Genomic DNA, 18444 nt, shown 5'->3' on the forward strand with positions numbered 1-18444 from the left:
GGACCAATTTAGCGGCACTGGTCAGCTGGGTGACAAAGCTTGTCTTGTCGCCGGGGAAACAGGCCTGGACCTGCCTGGACAGAAGGAGGGTGCGCAGAGCGAGGGGGTGACGCCTGTGGGGGGAGGGGGAGGGGGATGGAGAGTGTTCTTCCACTACCTCCAGCCGACATTTATCCTCCCAGTCCAGGGTCCCTCGGTAGCAGTTGACAGGCCCCAGGCCCTGCCTCACCTTGCCCAGGGAGAGGGGTTGTCCGTGGGGTGGGACAGCTGGAGCCAGGGCCCTGGCTGGAGGTTTGGGGCTTTGGGGCTTCTCAACCCCAGTTCTGAAGTTCTTGGAGAGCCATTGTTCTCGGCTCCATTTTTCTCAGGCTCTCTCCTACTATTCCTGATGGTTTACTACTAGCCTTGAACATACCTGTATACCCTGACGTTATTGATGATCCACCCATACCCATGCCTCTGTCTGGACTAGTGCCTCTCCCTAGAGGGCCCCCACAGGGCATGCTGGGCCTGGGAGGAGGACACACCTTGTTGTCTCCATTTAGCTTTGGTTCCGTTCTGTCCTCCCCATAATTCTCCTGGGAGTCTTGGCTGAGAGGGCTTGTACTCACGGCCGTTCGGAGGCTCTGTTGCTTGATAGACATGTTTGTCTGACGCTGGCTCTTCTCTGCTCCTTCTGGATGGCCCCTAAATATACCTGGTGACCCAGTGGGAGTAATGGGACTTGTAGTTTTGGGACTTGTAGTTTTGATGGAATCCAGATTTAGCGATTGGCTGGATTGGGCTCTGTAGGTGGGGCTACTCTGAGGGCTAAAGGTATGCTCACTGGTTGAGGGTTTTCTAGCTATTGATTGGTGATTATCTGTTGTGGCTCCTCCTCCTCGGTTAGGTGACCTCTCTGGGACGGTTGTTGTCCTGTTGCTATAAGCCATAATGATCTCTCCCACCCTCTCCCTCGATCTTTCTCTCTCTCTCTTCCTCTCTCTCTCTCTTTCCCTCTCCCTACCAGCCAGTAGTGTATCCCTACTCAGCGGCGACTCTTGCCTCCCTAACTTCCTCATCGGCTTGAGCACCCCCGTCTCTGGTGTCGTGGTAGTTGCCCCTGTAGATGAACCCTGGGGGCCTGGGGCGGAGGGCAGCAGTGGGGGGTTCAGAGGTGGTAGATTCTCCCCTTCCGTCTCCAACAAACTCTGGAGCCCCAGCTCGCAACAGTGGAACTGGTCCTTGCGGTACAAGTCAGAGTGCTGGACCTAGGATAGGATAGGATAAACTTTTATTTAGGGGAAATTGTCTTAGACACATAGTGATGCTGTATACAGTAGGTCTACTAAAAGACTCAAGTTCTTTTAATTCCCAATGTGTTGTTTTAACTGTATTTAAATGTCTTCCCGTGTATACTTAAACTAATAAACGAGATGAAAATACTAAATCAACACTATACTGTACATTATAAACTGGACACATTCATAATACACCCATAGCACACGTTACCCATGTGTCACACCTCTAATACACATCTCAGACCGCCACATTCACAATACCTCCAGGCTGTGTTTCCTCAGAGGCCCTCCCACCCCACCACTCGACGACTGGGAATGAGACAGCGGCGAGGTGAGCTTCTCTGCTGACTGGACCCTCTTGAGGAGTGGGAACGGGGCGGCTCGGCGGACTTGGGCCTGGGGCGGACCACGGGTGGTGATGAGTGGAGCTTTGCCCCGGCAGGGAAGGTCTGGGTGGTGTTGGAGCTACCGATGGTGTGGCCCGGGAGTGGCGGAGGGGAGGACTGGGTGGGGGATGGTGTGTGGGCTAAGGGGGGAGAGGGGGATGTTGCCGGCAGACTTGCAGCGGGCTGAGCGGTACTGGCGGTGGAGCTTGGGGGAGAGGCCGTGCAGGGAGCTGGGGCGCATGTGCTGGGAGGCGGCAGGGGAGTTGGGGGTGCTGGAGGCAGGAGAGCTGCTCTGAGAGGACACACCTGGGGGAGAGGAAAGAGAAAGACAAGAGAGAGGTTACAGTGAAGATAGAGAGAAAAGAGAGAGGGGTAGAGAAAGAGAGACAAGAAGAGAGAAGATAGACAGAAAAGAGAAAGGTGAGAGAGGAAGAGGAAAACAGATTCTTCAGCTAAAGATTAATAATCAGTTCAGCCACAACTGGGATTACAATGTTTGATTCAGCTTGCCTGGTGCAATGGAACCAACACTGGTTCCCAAACCCTGACCATCTGACACTCATCTGACAATCTCAAACACTCTATTTACTTAAAAGAAAACAAATACAATTTGGAACCCTGAGGTGTATACTACAAAATGGGATCAAAGAGTTAGCCAGCTAACTTCCATAAACAACCAGAAATAACTATTGATTTTCTAATTCATTTAGAAAGCTAAACTTAGATACAGTATGTGTTTGAGTCAATTAGACCACGTACATTTCAAGCTTATCTTTCAAAATGTTTTATTTTAGAATAGTTAGGCAAGTTAGCTGGCTACCTGATTGATGCTGCTTTGTAGTGTACCCCTCAGGTCTGTTACTCACCCAGGTAGGGAGGACTCAGGTGTGGACCTGTATCCCTGCTGTGTAGGGGAGCGGGCTGACAGGTTGTGGGAGGGAGAACCTGGTAGACTGTCACTGGACGACAGAGAGCGGTTCAGAGAGGACAGGCTGCGGCTGGTGTGGAGCAGGTTAGACTGTTTAGTGATCTTCCTGAACAGGGAGCTATGCTTCTTACTGTAGGGAGGAGAGAGGGAGGAGGGGGACAGAGGGATAGGGAATTGAGTAGGAGAGGGTAGAAGAGAATCGTTTTCATTTAAAAAGTTTTGCAATGTATAACATGGAGAGATACTGAAACGTATTAGCAGAATGCTGAATAAATACATGTAACTGTTCTTGTCCATGTTACAGCATACATGATAACAGCTACTGTAAATGAGAGTGCCATACTACAGTACCTCTCTTGTCCCTCTTTGCCGATGGGCCTCTTATTGCGTCGGGCCATCTTGCACTTGTAGTTGGACTTGCGTGCCGGACCCACCTTGATGGAGGTGTTCTCAAACGGTGTGGTGGTCACTGTCACCTTGTTGCCACTCTGCAGGGGCACACAGAATGATGATGAGCTATGTCTATGTGACTGACTGGGGTTTGATCACAGGTTTTCTGCATGCCACAAGTCTAGGTTAGCCTGCTGAGCTAAACGCCTGGGCACTAGCTCAGGAGCCAACGCTTGTATGCAGGCAAGTTACTCATCACATGAGCATGGTCACAGAACGACCTCCTTCACATCTACATTGACGAATAACACCCTTACTCATAGCTTAAGAGACCAACAATGAGCATGGATGTTACGCAAACCTACGCATATCAACAAAGTCTATTGTAGAACTCAGTCTCTTCTTCCATCATACCTTTAGAATGAGTTCCACCACTTCCGTGTGGACCAATCCGTGGACAGACTCCCCATTCACATGGGTGATGAGGTCACCTGCACACAGTCCTGCTTCCTGGGCGGGGCCTCCATCCTCCACGTGCTGCCATTGGACGAGGATACATTGTCAATCTATAAATAGGATAGTGTATACCTTTCAAGTTAATTAATGAATTAATCCATCCCTCCCCTTCTCCTCCCCCTCTCCTCACCCAGATGATGTGATGGACACTGTAAACATCCGTATCTCCCATGTAGACCCGTATCGCCCTGAGGGTAAATCCGTACTTCTTCCCTGAGCGGTGGATGGTGATGGGAGCGCAGCACGCTGACGGCGGGGGCCGGACAGTAGTCACGGTTGGGTGACGAGTCCCGGGAGGAGGGGTTGGAAGACAGGGAGCGGGGGGACATGGGGCTGGCCAAGGGGAGCTGTGACTGTGGACGTACTGGTCTACTGTGGTGGGGGGGAGAATGTTAGGGAGAGGAGTAATGGAAAGGGGAAAGATGAAGGAATGACAAATTGGGAGATAATGGAAGTGATTGTGGGTAAGAAAAAGAGTAAGAAAAGTTTTAGGCATAGAGATACACATATTACAGTGTACTATTTCATCATGCGGTTTGAAGTATGCTGTGTAAACTCAGCATTAGAGTAACATCGCAGCTCACAGCACCCTCTAGTGGCAGGAGGCCATAGTGATTAATTGACTGCCTGATTAAATGTATTTGATTATTAAAATACATATAAAGCTACTCAAGACAGAAACAACACATAACAATTCAGCATAGTTACCTGCAGGTATGATGACAGATAGGGCTGTGGCCGAGGCTGACTTGATAACCTTGTTGCCAGGCCGTGAGTTCCTCTTCTCCCCTGTGTCTCCAGACATCTGCTGGTGTCTCGCCCTGCGGAGGACCAGGTCATTCGTGGCCCGGGGGCCCAGGGGTCATACACAGGTCCTGCCCCCAGCTCCCTATTGGCTGATGTAGGTCCAGGAGTAGTGGATGGAGTGGGCGTGGCTCCCAGAGTCTCGCCTGGGCTTGGTGGTTTCTCTGTTGGCGGAAAAAATATTACTCTCCAGTCTCAAGTACAGTATATTGTTGGAGCTTAGCTAATGTCCTCTCTTGGCTTACTTACAATCTATACACATCATCACTTTCTACTGAGTTTTCAATTGTCACCTCACCTGATAAAATCACCAGTTTGTCCGGTGACAATACAAGTGAAACAAACCTCTACCACCCCGTAATCTCTCTCTCTCTCTCTCTCTCTCTCACCTCCTACATGTTCCTCCTTTGGGTCAGGGGTGGTGCTGGGGGTGGAGGGGGGTGTGGAGGGAACGGAGGCCACCTCCAGTGAAGTCCCCCTGGCCTTGACAGGGGGCTGGCGTGTTAGGGGGTCTGGGTTGTCCTCCTGCTGTGAGGCGAAGCGATGCGTGTCCATGAGGGCGGAGAAACGGCGCCGGGCCCCGAGGGGAGGGCTGGAGTCACCGTCCATGTAGAGGGACTCAGAACCGGACAGACGCTTCCTTTGAGGGGCCAGGGGAAGAGAAGAGGCTATTATTCCCAATGCTAAGGGACTTTTATTTTGAAAACGTATTTAAACTGATGTTGAATCAATGTGTTGTGAATGTTGGTATAAAGGTATCATGACTTGTATACATTTCATGAATGCCTATGTATACCCCTTAAATTTAGTGTTAACTTCTCTCTGTTTGGATGTTTTAATGGCTGCTTCCACCGCCTTAGGTTCTGACACTTCCCCAATACAGGATCTCAGCATGAGAGTTCACACAATCACACTCCCACACTCACTAGAGTCAATTATAGACAGTGGATCTCAATTCTATAAACCAACCTGTGTATGAATCCCCCCCATCTCTCTCTCTCTCTCTCTCTCTCTCTCTCTCTCAACCCACCAAACTCACATCTCAGGTGAACCGGTCCTCCAGCTCTTGTCCCTGATAGGGAAGCTTCCCAGACTCTCTCTCTTCCCCCTGTTGTCCTCCCGGGAGCCCTTGTGTTCCCGTCGAGTCACTGAGGGGGCCTTCTGCTCCAACTGGGACAGGTGCTCCATGCTGCTGTACACCTGCAGAGGGGCCATGGAGAGAGAGTCCAAATCTGAGCCACACTGCTGATCCTACTCTGAAACACTTTATGAATACATGGCCTGAACATAAAGAAAGGAAGCAAGTTGGTTAAAACACTCATCATCACTACCCTTAAGCCTTAAGCCAAACATAGAACATGATAGTCAGTTACATACTCTAGATAGAAAGATTGTGGCGCTAATTAACTTACAACAACTGCATTTAAATAAGGATAGGCTAGAGTCAACTACTTTACATGTAATACAAAGTAGGTGGGTGCTTCAGCTAATACGTACAACACGCACACAGACACACACACTCGCACACACACACGGCAAGGTCTCGTAAATGAGCTGTGAGTATGCTGGTGTGTGTGGGAGACCAGCTTAACAACAAGAACAGTGCTTTAAAACAAGGCTAAAGAGTATTCAGCACCATGGTAACTGAAGCAGTGGCCATAACATGAGCTGTACTGTGATATGTACATTGGCTTCTAAATCTAAACTACTGGAATAAATCAAATCACATTTTACTACAGTTGTAGACTAACAGGGAAATGCTTACTTACGGGTCTTTTTCCAACAATGCAGTTCAAGGTAAAGATACAAAATAATATAACAAATGTAAATAGTGATATGAGTAATAAATACACAGTGAATAACGGATAACAATAATGAGTCAAAATAACATGTCTATATACAGGGAGTAGCAGCAGCGAGTCGATGTGCAGGAATACAAGGTAACTGAGGTAGATATGTACATATAGGGAGGGGTAAAGTGACTAGGCAACAGGATAGATAATAGACTGTAGCAGCAGCTTGTGTGTGTGTGTGTGTGTGTGTGTGTGTGTGTGTGTGTGTGTGTGTGTGTGCGTCAGTATGCATGTGTGTGCATCTTATGAGTGTGTGGGTGTATGTGTAGTGTGTGTGTATGTGTGTGTGGGGTGTCTGTTTAAGTCAGTAGAGGTATGTGTGTGTGAGTGGGGAGGACCATCCTCCTCAGTGAATTTGTGAAAAATGTGAAATGTGTAAACATTAAAAAAGTTATCCCTTTTAGATGGTGTGCAGGGTAGCCTGAGTGGTTGAGCGTTGGACTAGTAACCGAAGGTTGCAAGTTCAATCCCTGAGCTGACAAAGGTAGCTGTGGTGGGATGTCTGTTGAACAGGCAGTTAAGAGGTTCCTAGGCCAGAGGAAAATAAGGACCATGTTCTTCAGTGAATTGCCTGTAAAATAAAAGGTAAGTGAAAAAAAAGATAGTTATACTAAATATAGATTGGGTCACCAGGGTAGATTAAAATGGTTGAGCGTCAACAGCACCATGATGTAACCGAAAGGTTGCAAAGTTCCGTCCTCTTCTGAGCTGACAAGGTACAAAACCTAGAAGGCTCATGGTTCTCACCCCCTTCCTGAACACACAGTAATTATGACAACTTACACTGTATCCTACAACCTATTGAAAATAAGGTAAATTTTGTTTATAACAAAAAGGTAGCTTTTTGTTATATGAATTTATTGCCAAGGGCCCACTGGTGTATACTAAATATATATTGACTATACACTGTGCTTAATTGTAGAGGTTTAAAATAACACGTTAGTTCTACAGTAGCTATGTTGACTAGATGTTAGCTAATAGTGACAATGATGTAGGCCGTGGGACAGCGGTTATGATATTATGGTTTCCTCTGGGTTTTGACTGATCACAAAAACCTGATGTGTTATGGTTCTCACCCCCTTCCACAAGCGAAGGGAAAAGCTGAGAGGAGGACAACGTAGTTGCTAGAAGGAATTCATGAGCAAAGTGATCATGCTGTTTTATGTGGCTGCTATGAAAGTGACATGTTTGTGCGTGATCAATCAGAGGATTCTGAGAAAAACCTTACTGAAAGCAGAAGCTACAGAATAATCTACCTTTATTTGCCCAATAAAATGTTTTGCAACTGTGACTAACGATTACACTCTAAAGAGAGAGAAAGGCAAGAGTTCAACAGCGGTATTGAATAGTCTTCAACCTACTCATTTTCTCTTGACCTGTGCACAAACAGAAACTTTCATTCATAGGCTAGGTTGTAGCAACCTCATGATAGAGCCAAAACTGTATCATGGAAGGTAAAGCTTTTGTTATATTGAGCTGGTTGAATGGAATAGGGCAGTCCAATATGCTGTAAAATAAATAAGGCCATGCCTCATCTTAAATGGCACCGACCGCCACTGTGCTGTAAATATTGTAGTCAGGTTTATATTCCAGTGTGTTCATAGAGTCTATGTTGACTAGAGATGTTAGCAGGAATATGGTGACAATGATGTAGACTGTGTGTGTTTGTGTGTGATCAGGGGTCCTGTTAGGGTCCTGTTGGTTCCTGAATCTGTTGAAAAACCTTTCGGTTCAACAGAACGTCTATGACGGGAATAAACATGACAATTTATTTTCCTCTAGAAACCACCTATTATATAGGGTTGGAGCTAACGCCCCAGTGCTCACCACTCTAAATAAGCTAGATGTGGCAAGAGTGAGCAAGGCGGTATTGAATGGTGTCAGCTGTCTGCATCACCACTTGTGCTTCTCACTTTTGTGTGTGTTGTGCACATACATTGTAAACTTTGATTCATAGGCAGTGTTGTAGCAACTCTAATGATGGGTATAGAGAAAATGTATCATGTAGTAGCCCTTAAACCTATCGATGTTACATTGAGACCCTTGAATGGAATATGCAAGCACACGACAGTCACACACACATATGCTGTAACACATAACATAAGGCACATGCCTCATCTTCCCACAAAATGGCACTTCATTAGTCCCCACCCTACAGGAGAACAGTGAGTCTGAGTGAAGGTCCAGTGTGTGGACAAAAAGAGGTCAGTGCAAGAGATGGATCATATGCAGGAAAGATGGTATAATGACAGATTGACAGGATAATGTTTAGCAGTCTTGAGGTGGACAAAAGAGGAGGGATAAAGAGAGTGAGGGAGTTCAGGGTCCAGGATGCCAAAAAATGAGATGGGATAGCTAGAAGACACCGTTAAGTAAGGGGAGATGAAGAGAGAAAATGACCTTGCTGAAGCATGGGCAGCCAGAGGAGTGTGTGTGGCACGTGTGTGTGTGCAGGGTTGGGTAGGTTCCTTTTTAAATGTAATCCACTACAGTTACTAGTTACCTAGAGTGGGAGGTAGCCTAACGGTTAGAGTGTTTGGCCGGTAACTGAAAGATCACTGGTTCGAAGAGCCGACAAGATGAGAAATCGGTTGCTGGCCATTGAACTTAACTCTAATTTGCTCAAGGGAAGCCGTACTACTTTAAAAGTAATCCAAGAAGTAATCATCTAGTTTGTCAAAAGTATCTTTAATCTGTTAGTGTTTTGTAATGTAATCAGTTACTCCCCAACCATAAGTGTGTGTGTGTGTTTGTGTGTGTCTGTGTACCTTGCTGAAGCGAGGGGAGCAGGAGGAGAATTGTCTGATCTCAACAGGCTCATCATCATCGTTAGTGTCATCCTCATCGTACGCATTGATGTGGTGATAACGATCTGAACGGGCTGAGGGAGGACAGGAGAAGAGAGAGGAAACAGAGACAGAGAGAGAGAGATGGCGAGAAAGAGAGAGAAAGAGAGAGAGAGAGAGAGTCTTAGTTTTCATAAATAATTTAACGTCCCTAGCCTTGGCGTTCTCTCTCCTCTGCTTATACTTTTCAAAGTCTCTGCAACGCTTTGGGAGAACCACTCTCTGGCTTGGCTGAGTTTTACCATGAGATAACCCGTATCAAAGATCAAAGCCTCATTTGCTTTACACATGGAGCCCAATTCTGATCTTTTTCCAATTCTATGTATTTTGATCAATCAGATAAGTTTTTGGCCAATTGGGCAAAGTATCAGAATTGGGCTGCATGTGTAAATGCAGCCAGTGTGCTGTATTGGCATTAAATACATAGGTAACGGCACTCACTGTCGAAGTAGCTGGTGTCCTCTTCCGACTCCAGGTGAGGTATGAACTCTGCCTTCTGTCTCAGTAGACTGTTCCAGTCCAGGTCAGAGAAGAACAGTGCTGCTTCACCTCAAACGCTCCCCTGGGGGCACGGAGGAATAATACCAACAACAAGATCAGCTCTAAGAATGTAGGCCTCGGAAAAGCATATGGCTCTGGGCCATGGTAGTTGGAGTAATACATAAACAAAGGTTAAAATGTGAATAATTATGGCATGATTCATTACACACAGTAAGCAGGAATATTTTCTGACTCATATCAGAGACCTAGGGAGAGTAGCCTGCTGTGTGCCAGACTGTTGTTATTATAATAAAATAAAAAAAATGTACCCCCCTTTTCGATCTTGTCTCATCGCTGCAACTCCCCAATGGACTCGGGAGAGGTGAAGGTGGAGTCATGTGTCCTCCGAAACATGACCTGCCTAACCGCGCTCCTTAACACCCGCCAGCTTAACCCGGAAGCCAGCCGCACCAATCAACTGGCGACCAGGGTCAGCCTGCAGGCACCCGGCCTGCCACAAGGAGGTGCTACAGCACGATGAGCCAAGTAAAGCACCCCCAGCCAAATCCTCCCCTAACCTGGACGACGCTGGGCCAATTGTGTGCAGTCCTATCGGACTACCGGCTACGGCCAGCAGTGGCACAGCCTGGGAATGAACCAGGGTCTGTAGTAAAATCTGTGTTCAACAATGCATTGCCTTGACAAACAAAGTTGTGTTTGGTAAGATTATGACAGTAGACTACAGCAGAAACAGGAGGAACATTCTTAAATTCTAGCACATTGGTTCAGAAACTAGGTGTCGGGAGGGACCAAGTTGAAATTAGGTCCCCTGAGAAAATCTTCAAATGGGTACATAATACGAGCTAAACTTTTAGTGTCAACTAAGGGCCTTTTGTCATGTGCAGAACAAGTTTGAGAAGCCCTTTTGTAGTACCTGTACCCAGCCTCATCAGTGGATTGGTCTGTAGGCAGGGTTGATATCAGTCCCTGGGCATCAGCGGGCAGGACCTCATCTCCATCAGGCCACACTATGTCATCTGAGAGAGACAACAGAGCCAGGTACAGAGAGAATGAACAGCAAGGATTTGGAACCGGACCAACATTGAGTCAGGTACAAGTTAGTACAGACAGAGGCCTTGGAGTCAACAGTCACCTACAGCAGTGGTTTTAAACCTCTCCTCGGGGACCCCAGCCGTTCATTTGATCAATTCCAGAGCTAGCACACCTGATTCAACTTGTGAATTGTCTGGGGGTCCCCGAGGAGAGCTTTGAAAACCCCTGACATACAGAACAGAACAAGAGGCACTGGGGGGATTCAAAAAGATAACAGGTGCAGACATAAGGGAAAGGCCAGCCCTCATGTCTTAAGCACCTGTAATGACCTGTTCAAAGACCTTTGACTGATTGATTGATGGCAGACTCACCTGTGATGACCTGTCCAAAGAGCTCCTCAGGCGTGTCTCCAAAGAAGGGCACACAGCCCACTAAGAACTCATAGAGGATGATGCCCATGGCCCACCAGTCCACCGGCTTCCCGTAGCCCTGTCTCAGGATCACCTCCGGGGCTATGTACTCTGGGGTGCCACACACCTGGGACGGGGGAGAGATCCACCAATCAGAAGTCTCGATCACGCTCCTTGCCTCTATTTTCCTCTCAACTACATGTACCAGATGCAATGGAGTAGTCCCAAAGTGCAACACCTGCCCATTTGGCACTCCAGACAGGCTCAATAAAAATGAAAGACAACAACAAATACTATTTGGACCCAGGTCTGGTCTGCTTAGCTATCTGCAAGCCCAAGAGCTTGAACATTCTTCCATCTGTCTCTGACAGAGTACTGTACAGTAATCACTAATCAAGGACCCAGATTGTATAATGCTGATAATCATAATTCTAATTCTAATTTACTGTTGCTGTACACTGTTGAGGCAGCAGGGGCCTAGTTCATCACAGCTGAGTGAATAACCAATGCCCTCTAATCAAGAGTCTGCACAGACCACAACGTGAAAGGATCTTCAACTATTTCATGTGCAGATGATATGTCTTCATTAGAAACCATTAAAAAGCATGAGCTGGTGTACACCCAAACAAGTTGGTAGAGCCACTGACTAACGGAGAGCAACTGTAGGCTGAAAAATGTAATAAAGAGATTTGCACACTCTACATACAAGCTCCCAGTAATTTATTGGGTAAACCACCAATGTTTCAGCATCACTGGGCCTTCTTCATGGTCATGTCATGAATGCTTGAACCAGGTTATGTAAACAAACACTGCAATTAGTGCAACCAATGACAAAAGTGAGGGTGTGTCATAATTACTAGGGTGATACATTTTTTACTGTTAAAAGACAATAGTTTACAGCATGTTGAATATATTAGCCTATTGTTATCATATTGCAACATAATTAGATATTGTGCATAGTAATTGCATCAACATACATTATTATTTTATTTAATACACATATTTAATTGTTTCCATTTAATTTAATCTTTGTTACATGTCATCTTTTGGTTCAACAGTAATGCACAATAAGCATAATCAACAACGGCAACATCTTGGGTGCACGCTGATACGCTGTAGAGCACAGGAGGTTGGTGGCACCTTAATTGTGGAGGACAGGCTCATGGTAATGATTGGAACAGAATAGGTGGAATGGTATCAAATACGTCAAGTGTCCATGCAATGTCCATGCTAAAGCAGGTTATATCCATCTAGAGTCCTCTTTCTACCTCTATGTGAAACAACACAGCATTCAGTCTGGCTTAACCAGGCTAGATGCCCTACCGCTGGAGAAGACACTGTATTGCTGCTGGCCTAACAGCATCATTTATTAATATGGGGAGTTAAATTCCAAACCTGCGTAAACAATAAACTGTAATTGCAAAATAAAAAGGAACCAGAATTTTATTTATTTCGAGAATTTATGATGATTCAGTCTGTATGGTAAACATTATTAGTGAGTATGAATACTGTGTGTATTCCTCTTGCTTGGCAAATTATGTGTTTTTGCAAGGTTATTTTGATTCTCAATCCGTTGACGCATGCTGAATTCAACTCACTCACGCAACTGTCATGACTGTAGGCTATCTACAGAGTTTCTAACATACTGTATGTGATTGGCTCTTCATTGAGAAGTTGGCTGTATACTACCTCTCACAATATGATTAATTGTTTGTTTGATTAGCTGAGTGACTGACTGACCGACTGACTAACTGACAGATTGATTGACTGACCAATCAATCGATCTACCTGTTTGTCCAGGAACTCGCGTGCGTCCTTCTCGATGTGTCCCTCATACAGGTTGGTGGTGAGGCTCATCAGACCCATCTTAGACAGGCCAAAGTCGGTCAGCTTGATGTGGCCCATAGAGGTGATCAGAAGACTGGTGGAAACAGGAACAACACATGGGCTGTTAGATATCAACTGCACAGCAAACCCCAGGAACAGCCATTATTCCATTCCAGCCATTACAATGAGCCCCTCCTCCTATATCTCCTCCTACCAGCCTCCACTGGTATGTATGACCAATAGGAGCCTGTAGGAGCTATAGAACCTGTATTCCTAGAACCTTTCACAGTACACACATTTTGGCTTAATATTGTTAGAGGATGTCCCAAATGTTCCTAAGAAATTACATTTATGGTGAATATTGTATAGTGTGAAAGCAATTTAAAACCTCCAATCCACCAGGGGATTGTCAGGGTGGCAGTGCAGCCCACTCACTTGTCAGGCTTGAGGTCTCGGTGCACGATGCCATAGTTGTGTAGGTACTCCAGTGCCAGCACGGTCTCTGCAAAGTACATTTTTGGTGAGTTCCACGGGCAGCGCCCCCAATGTTCTTCAGCAGAGTGGCACAGTCTCCCCTATAGGAACACAACATGGTTGGTTAGACACGGTCTCCCTCTATAGGAACACAACATGGTTGGTTAGACACGGTCTCCCTCTATAGGAACACAACATGGTTGGTTAGACACGGTCTCCCCTATAGGAACACAACATGGTTGGTTAGACACGGTCTCCCTCTATAGGAACACAACATGGTTGGTTAGACACGGCCTCCCCCTATAGGAACACAAAATAGTTGGTTAGACACGGTCTCCCTCTATAGGAACACAACATGGTTGGTTAGACACGGTCTCCCCCTATAGGAACACAACATGGTTGGTTAGACACGGTCTCCCTCTATAGGAACACAACATGGTTGGTTAGACACGGTCTCCCTCTATAGGAACACAACATGGTTGGTTAGACACGGTCTCCCTCTATAGGAACACAACATGGTTGGTTAGACACGGTCTCCCTCTATAGGAACACAACATGGTTGGTTAGACACGGTCTCCCCCTATAGGAACACAACATGGTTGGTTAGACACGGTCTCCCCTATAGGAACACAACATGGTTGGTTAGACAACGGTCTCCCCTATAGGAACACAACATGGTTGGTTAGACACGGTCTCCCCTATAGGAACACAACATGGTTGGTTAGACACGGTCTCCCCCTATAGGAACACAACATGGTTGGTTAGACACAGTCTCCCCTATAGGAACACAACATGGTTGGTTAGACACGGTCTCCCCTATAGGAACACAACATGGTTGGTTAGACACAGTCTCCCCTATAGGAACACAACATGGTTGGTTAGACACGGTCTCCCCTATAGGAACACAACATGGTTGGTTAGACACACTCTCCCCCTATAGGAACACAACATGGTTGGTTAGACACAGTCTCCCCTATAGGAACACAACATGGATGGTTAGACACAGTCTCCCCCTATAGGAACACAACATGGTTGGTTAGACACAGTCTCCCCCTATAGGAACACAACATGGTTGGTTAGACACGGTCTCCCCCTATAGGAACACAACATGGTTGGTTAGACACGGTCTCCCCCTATAGGAACACAACATGGTTGGTTAGACACAGTCTCCCCTATAGGAACACAACATGGTTGGTTAGACACAGTCTCCCCTATAGGAACACAACATGGTTGGTTAGACACGGTCTCCCCTATAGGAACACAACATGGTTGGTTAGACATGGTCTCCCCTATAGGAACACAACATGGTTGGTTAGACACAGTCTCCCCTATAGGAACACAACATGGTTGGTTAGACACAGTCTCCCCTATAGGAACACAACATGGTTGGTTAGACACGGTCTCCCCTATAGGAACACAACATGGTTGGTTAGACATGGTCTCCCCTATAGGAACACAACATGGTTGGTTAGACACGGTCTCCCCCTATAGGAACACAACATGGTTGGTTAGACACGGTCTCCCCCTATAGGAACACAACATGGTTGGTTAGACACAGTCTCCCCTATAGGAACACAACATGGTTGGTTAGACATGGTCTCCCCTATAGGAACACAACATGGTTGGTTAGACACAGTCTCCCCTATAGGAACACAACATGGTTGGTTAGACACAGTCTCCCCCTATAGGAACACAACATGGTTGGTTAGACACGGTCTCCCCTATAGGAACACAACATGGTTGGTTAGAACACACATGGTTGGTCTCCCCTATAGGAACACAACATGGTTGGTTAGACACAGTCTCCCCTATAGGAACACAACATGGTTGGTTAGACACAGTCTCCCCTATAGGAACACAACATGGTTGGTTAGACACAGTCTCCCCTATAGGAACACAACATGGTTGGTTAGACACAGTCTCCCCTATAGGAACACAACATGGTTGGTTAGACACGGTCTCCCCTATAGGAACACAACATGGTTGGTTAGACACAGTCTCCCCTATAGGAACACAACATGGTTGGTTAGACACAGTCTCCCCCTATAGGAACACAACATGGTTGGTTAGACACGGTCTCCCCCTATAGGAACACAACATGGTTGGTTAGACATGGATTATGCCTCGGTTCTCTACCCTGCTCCTAAAGAATGGACAGAGCTTATACTACAACAACGCTGTTCAATTTACGACAGGCAATGTGCAAGTGCGCACTTCTGTACCCTTTGGGAAGAGAATGGGGCACAGCATGAGAGTCAGTCTGAAGGGGTTAAAGGATTTCACAGTGTCGGTCGGCCCCGTTTGTGGTCGTTTGTCTTGGGTTGTTTCTCCCCTCCTCCTTGGCCTGATAAACCTATGTTTGGCAGAGTCCCATCTGACTCACACACTACTCTTCATGCCTGGCTGTGTCTGTAGGCTGACTCTGAACACTAACAATCAGGAGAAAAGCAATCTTCTTTCTGCTATATAGTTGGGTTGAGTATGTTGAGTTGCCCTCGAGCACCTAACATTAAGGAAGATGGTTTGGCTAGGGCTGCTGTGGGAAGTGAATTGACTATGGTAAAATAACAACTTGACAGTTATTTGAATCTCTGGCCCTCGGTCAATCCCCTATATAGATAGGATAGATGTTTTTAAGTTTCCAAAAGTGATGTTCGTTAGACACAGTCCCAACCAGAAGCCATGGATTACAGGCAACATTTGAACTGAGCTAAAGGGTAGAGCTGCCACATTTAAGGTGCTGGACTCTACCCCGGAAGCTTATGAGAAATCCTGCTATGCCCTCCGACAAACCATCAAACAGACAAAGCGCCAATATAGGGCTAAGATTGAATCGTACTTTACCGGCTCCGACGCTCGTCTTATGTGGCAGGGCTTGCAAACTATTACAGACTACAAAGGGAAGCACAGCCGAGAGCTGCCCAGTGACACAAGCCTACCGGACGAGCTAAACTACTTTTATGCTCGCTTCGAGGCAAGCAACACTGAGGCATGCATGAGAGCATCAGCTGTTCCAGACGACATTGTGATCATGCTCTTTGTAGCCGACGTGAGTAAGACCTTTAAACAGGTCAACATTCACAAGGCCGCGGGTCCAGATGGATTACCAGGACGTGTTCTCCTGGCATGTGCTGACCAACTGGCAGGTAGGTGTCTTCAATGACATTTTCAACATGTCCCTGATTGAGTCTGTAATACCAACATGTTTCAAGCAGACAACCATAGTCTCTGTGCCCAAGAACACTAAGGCAACCTGCCTAAATGACTACAGACCTGTAGCACTCACGTCTGTAACCATGAAGTGCTTTGAAAGGCTGGTAATGGCTCACATTAACACCATTATCCCAGAAATCCTAGACCCACTCCAATTTGCATACCGCCAAAAAACAGATCCACAGATGATGCAGTCTCTATTGCACTCCACACTGCCCTTTCCCACCTGGACAAAAGGAACACCTATGTGAGAATGCTATTAATTTATTACAGCGCAGCGTTCAACATCATAGTGCCCTCAAAGCTCATAACTAAGCTAAGGATCCTGGAACTAAACACCTCCCTCTGCAACTGGATCCTGGAATTCCTGACGGGCCGCCCGCAGGTGGGGAGGGTAGGTAGCAACACATCCACCACACTGATCCTCAACACTGGAGCCCTCAGGGCTGCGTGCTCAGTCGCCTCCTGTGCTCCCTGTTCACCCACGACTGCGTGGCAAGGCACTCCAACACCATCATTAAGTTTGCAGACGACACAACAGTGCCTGATCACCGACAACAACTAGACATCCTATAAGGAGGAGGTCAGAGACCTGGCCGGATGATGCCACAAAAACAACCTATCCTCAACATAATCAAGACAAAGGAGATGATTGTGGACTCATTCTCATCGACAGGGCTGCAGTGGAGCAGGTTGAGAGCTTCAAGTTCCTTGGTGTCCACATCACCAACAAACTAGAATTGTCCAAACACACCAATACAGTCGTGAAGAGGGCACAACAAAGCCTATTCCCCCTCAGGAAATTAAAAGATTTGTCATGGGTCCTCAGATCCTCAAAAGGTTCTACAGCTGCAACATCAAGAGCATCCTGGCTGGTTGCATCGCTGCCTGGTACGAAAACTGCTCAGCCTCTGACCGAAAGGCAGAGGGTAGTGCGTACGGCCCATTACATCACTGGGGCTAAGCTGTCTGCCATCCAGGACCTCTACACCAGGCGGTGTCAGAGGAAGGCCCTAAAAATTGTCAAAGACCCCAGCCACCCCAGTCATAGAATGTTCTCTCTACTACCGCACGGCAAGCGGTACCGGAGCGCCAAGTCTAGGACCAAAAGGCTCCTCAACAGCTTTTACCCCCAAGCCATAAGACTCCTGAACAGGTAATCAAATGGCTACCCAGACTATTTACATTGTCCCGCCCCCACCCCAACCCCTCTTTTACGCTGCTGCTAGTCTCTGTTATTCATAGATGTGTAGTGACTTTAACTATACATTCATGTACACACTACCTCAATTAGCCTGACTAACCGGTTCCTGCGCATATTGGCTACCCGGACTATCTGCATTGTGTCCCGCCACCCGCCAACCCTTCTTTTACGCTACTGCTACTCTCTGTTTATCATATATTGATAGTCACTTTAACCATACCTACATGTACATACTACCTCAATCAGCCCGACTAACCGGTGCCTGTATATAACCTCGTTACTGTTATAGCCTCACTATTGTTATAGCCTCGTTACTGTTATAGCCTCACTATTGTTACAGCCTCGTTACTGTTATAGCCTCACTACTGTTATAGCCTCGTTACTGTATATAGCCTCGTTACTGTTATAGCCTCGTTACTGTTATAGCCTCACTACTGTTATAGCCTCGTTACTGTATATAGCCTCACTATTGTTATAGCCTCGTTACTGTTATAGCCTCACTATTGTTATAGCCTCGTTACTGTTATAGCCTCACTACTGTTATAGCCTCGTTACTGTATATAGCCTTGTTACTGTTATAGCCTCTCTATAGTCTCTACTGTTATAGCCTCACTACTGTATATAGCCTCACTACTGTTATAGCCTGTTACTGTTATAGCCTGACTACTGTATATAGCCTCGTTATTGTTATAGCCTACTGTTGCTGTTATAGCCTGACTACTGTTATAGCCTGACTACTGTATTTGCCTTGCTACTGTTATAGCCTCGTTACTGTTGTAG

The 18444-nt window shown here is 46.5% G+C and overlaps 1 pseudogene; it reads right to left on the reverse strand.

Moving 5' to 3' along the window:
* Nucleotides 1-306: 306 nt before the first annotated feature.
* Nucleotides 307-18444, reverse strand: part of LOC118365685 (microtubule-associated serine/threonine-protein kinase 1-like) — a 47532-nt pseudogene continuing 29394 nt past the window's right edge.

Source organism: Oncorhynchus keta, chromosome 10 (assembly GCF_023373465.1).
Source record: "Oncorhynchus keta strain PuntledgeMale-10-30-2019 chromosome 10, Oket_V2, whole genome shotgun sequence".
In the NCBI taxonomy this organism is placed as follows: domain Eukaryota; kingdom Metazoa; phylum Chordata; class Actinopteri; order Salmoniformes; family Salmonidae; genus Oncorhynchus; species Oncorhynchus keta.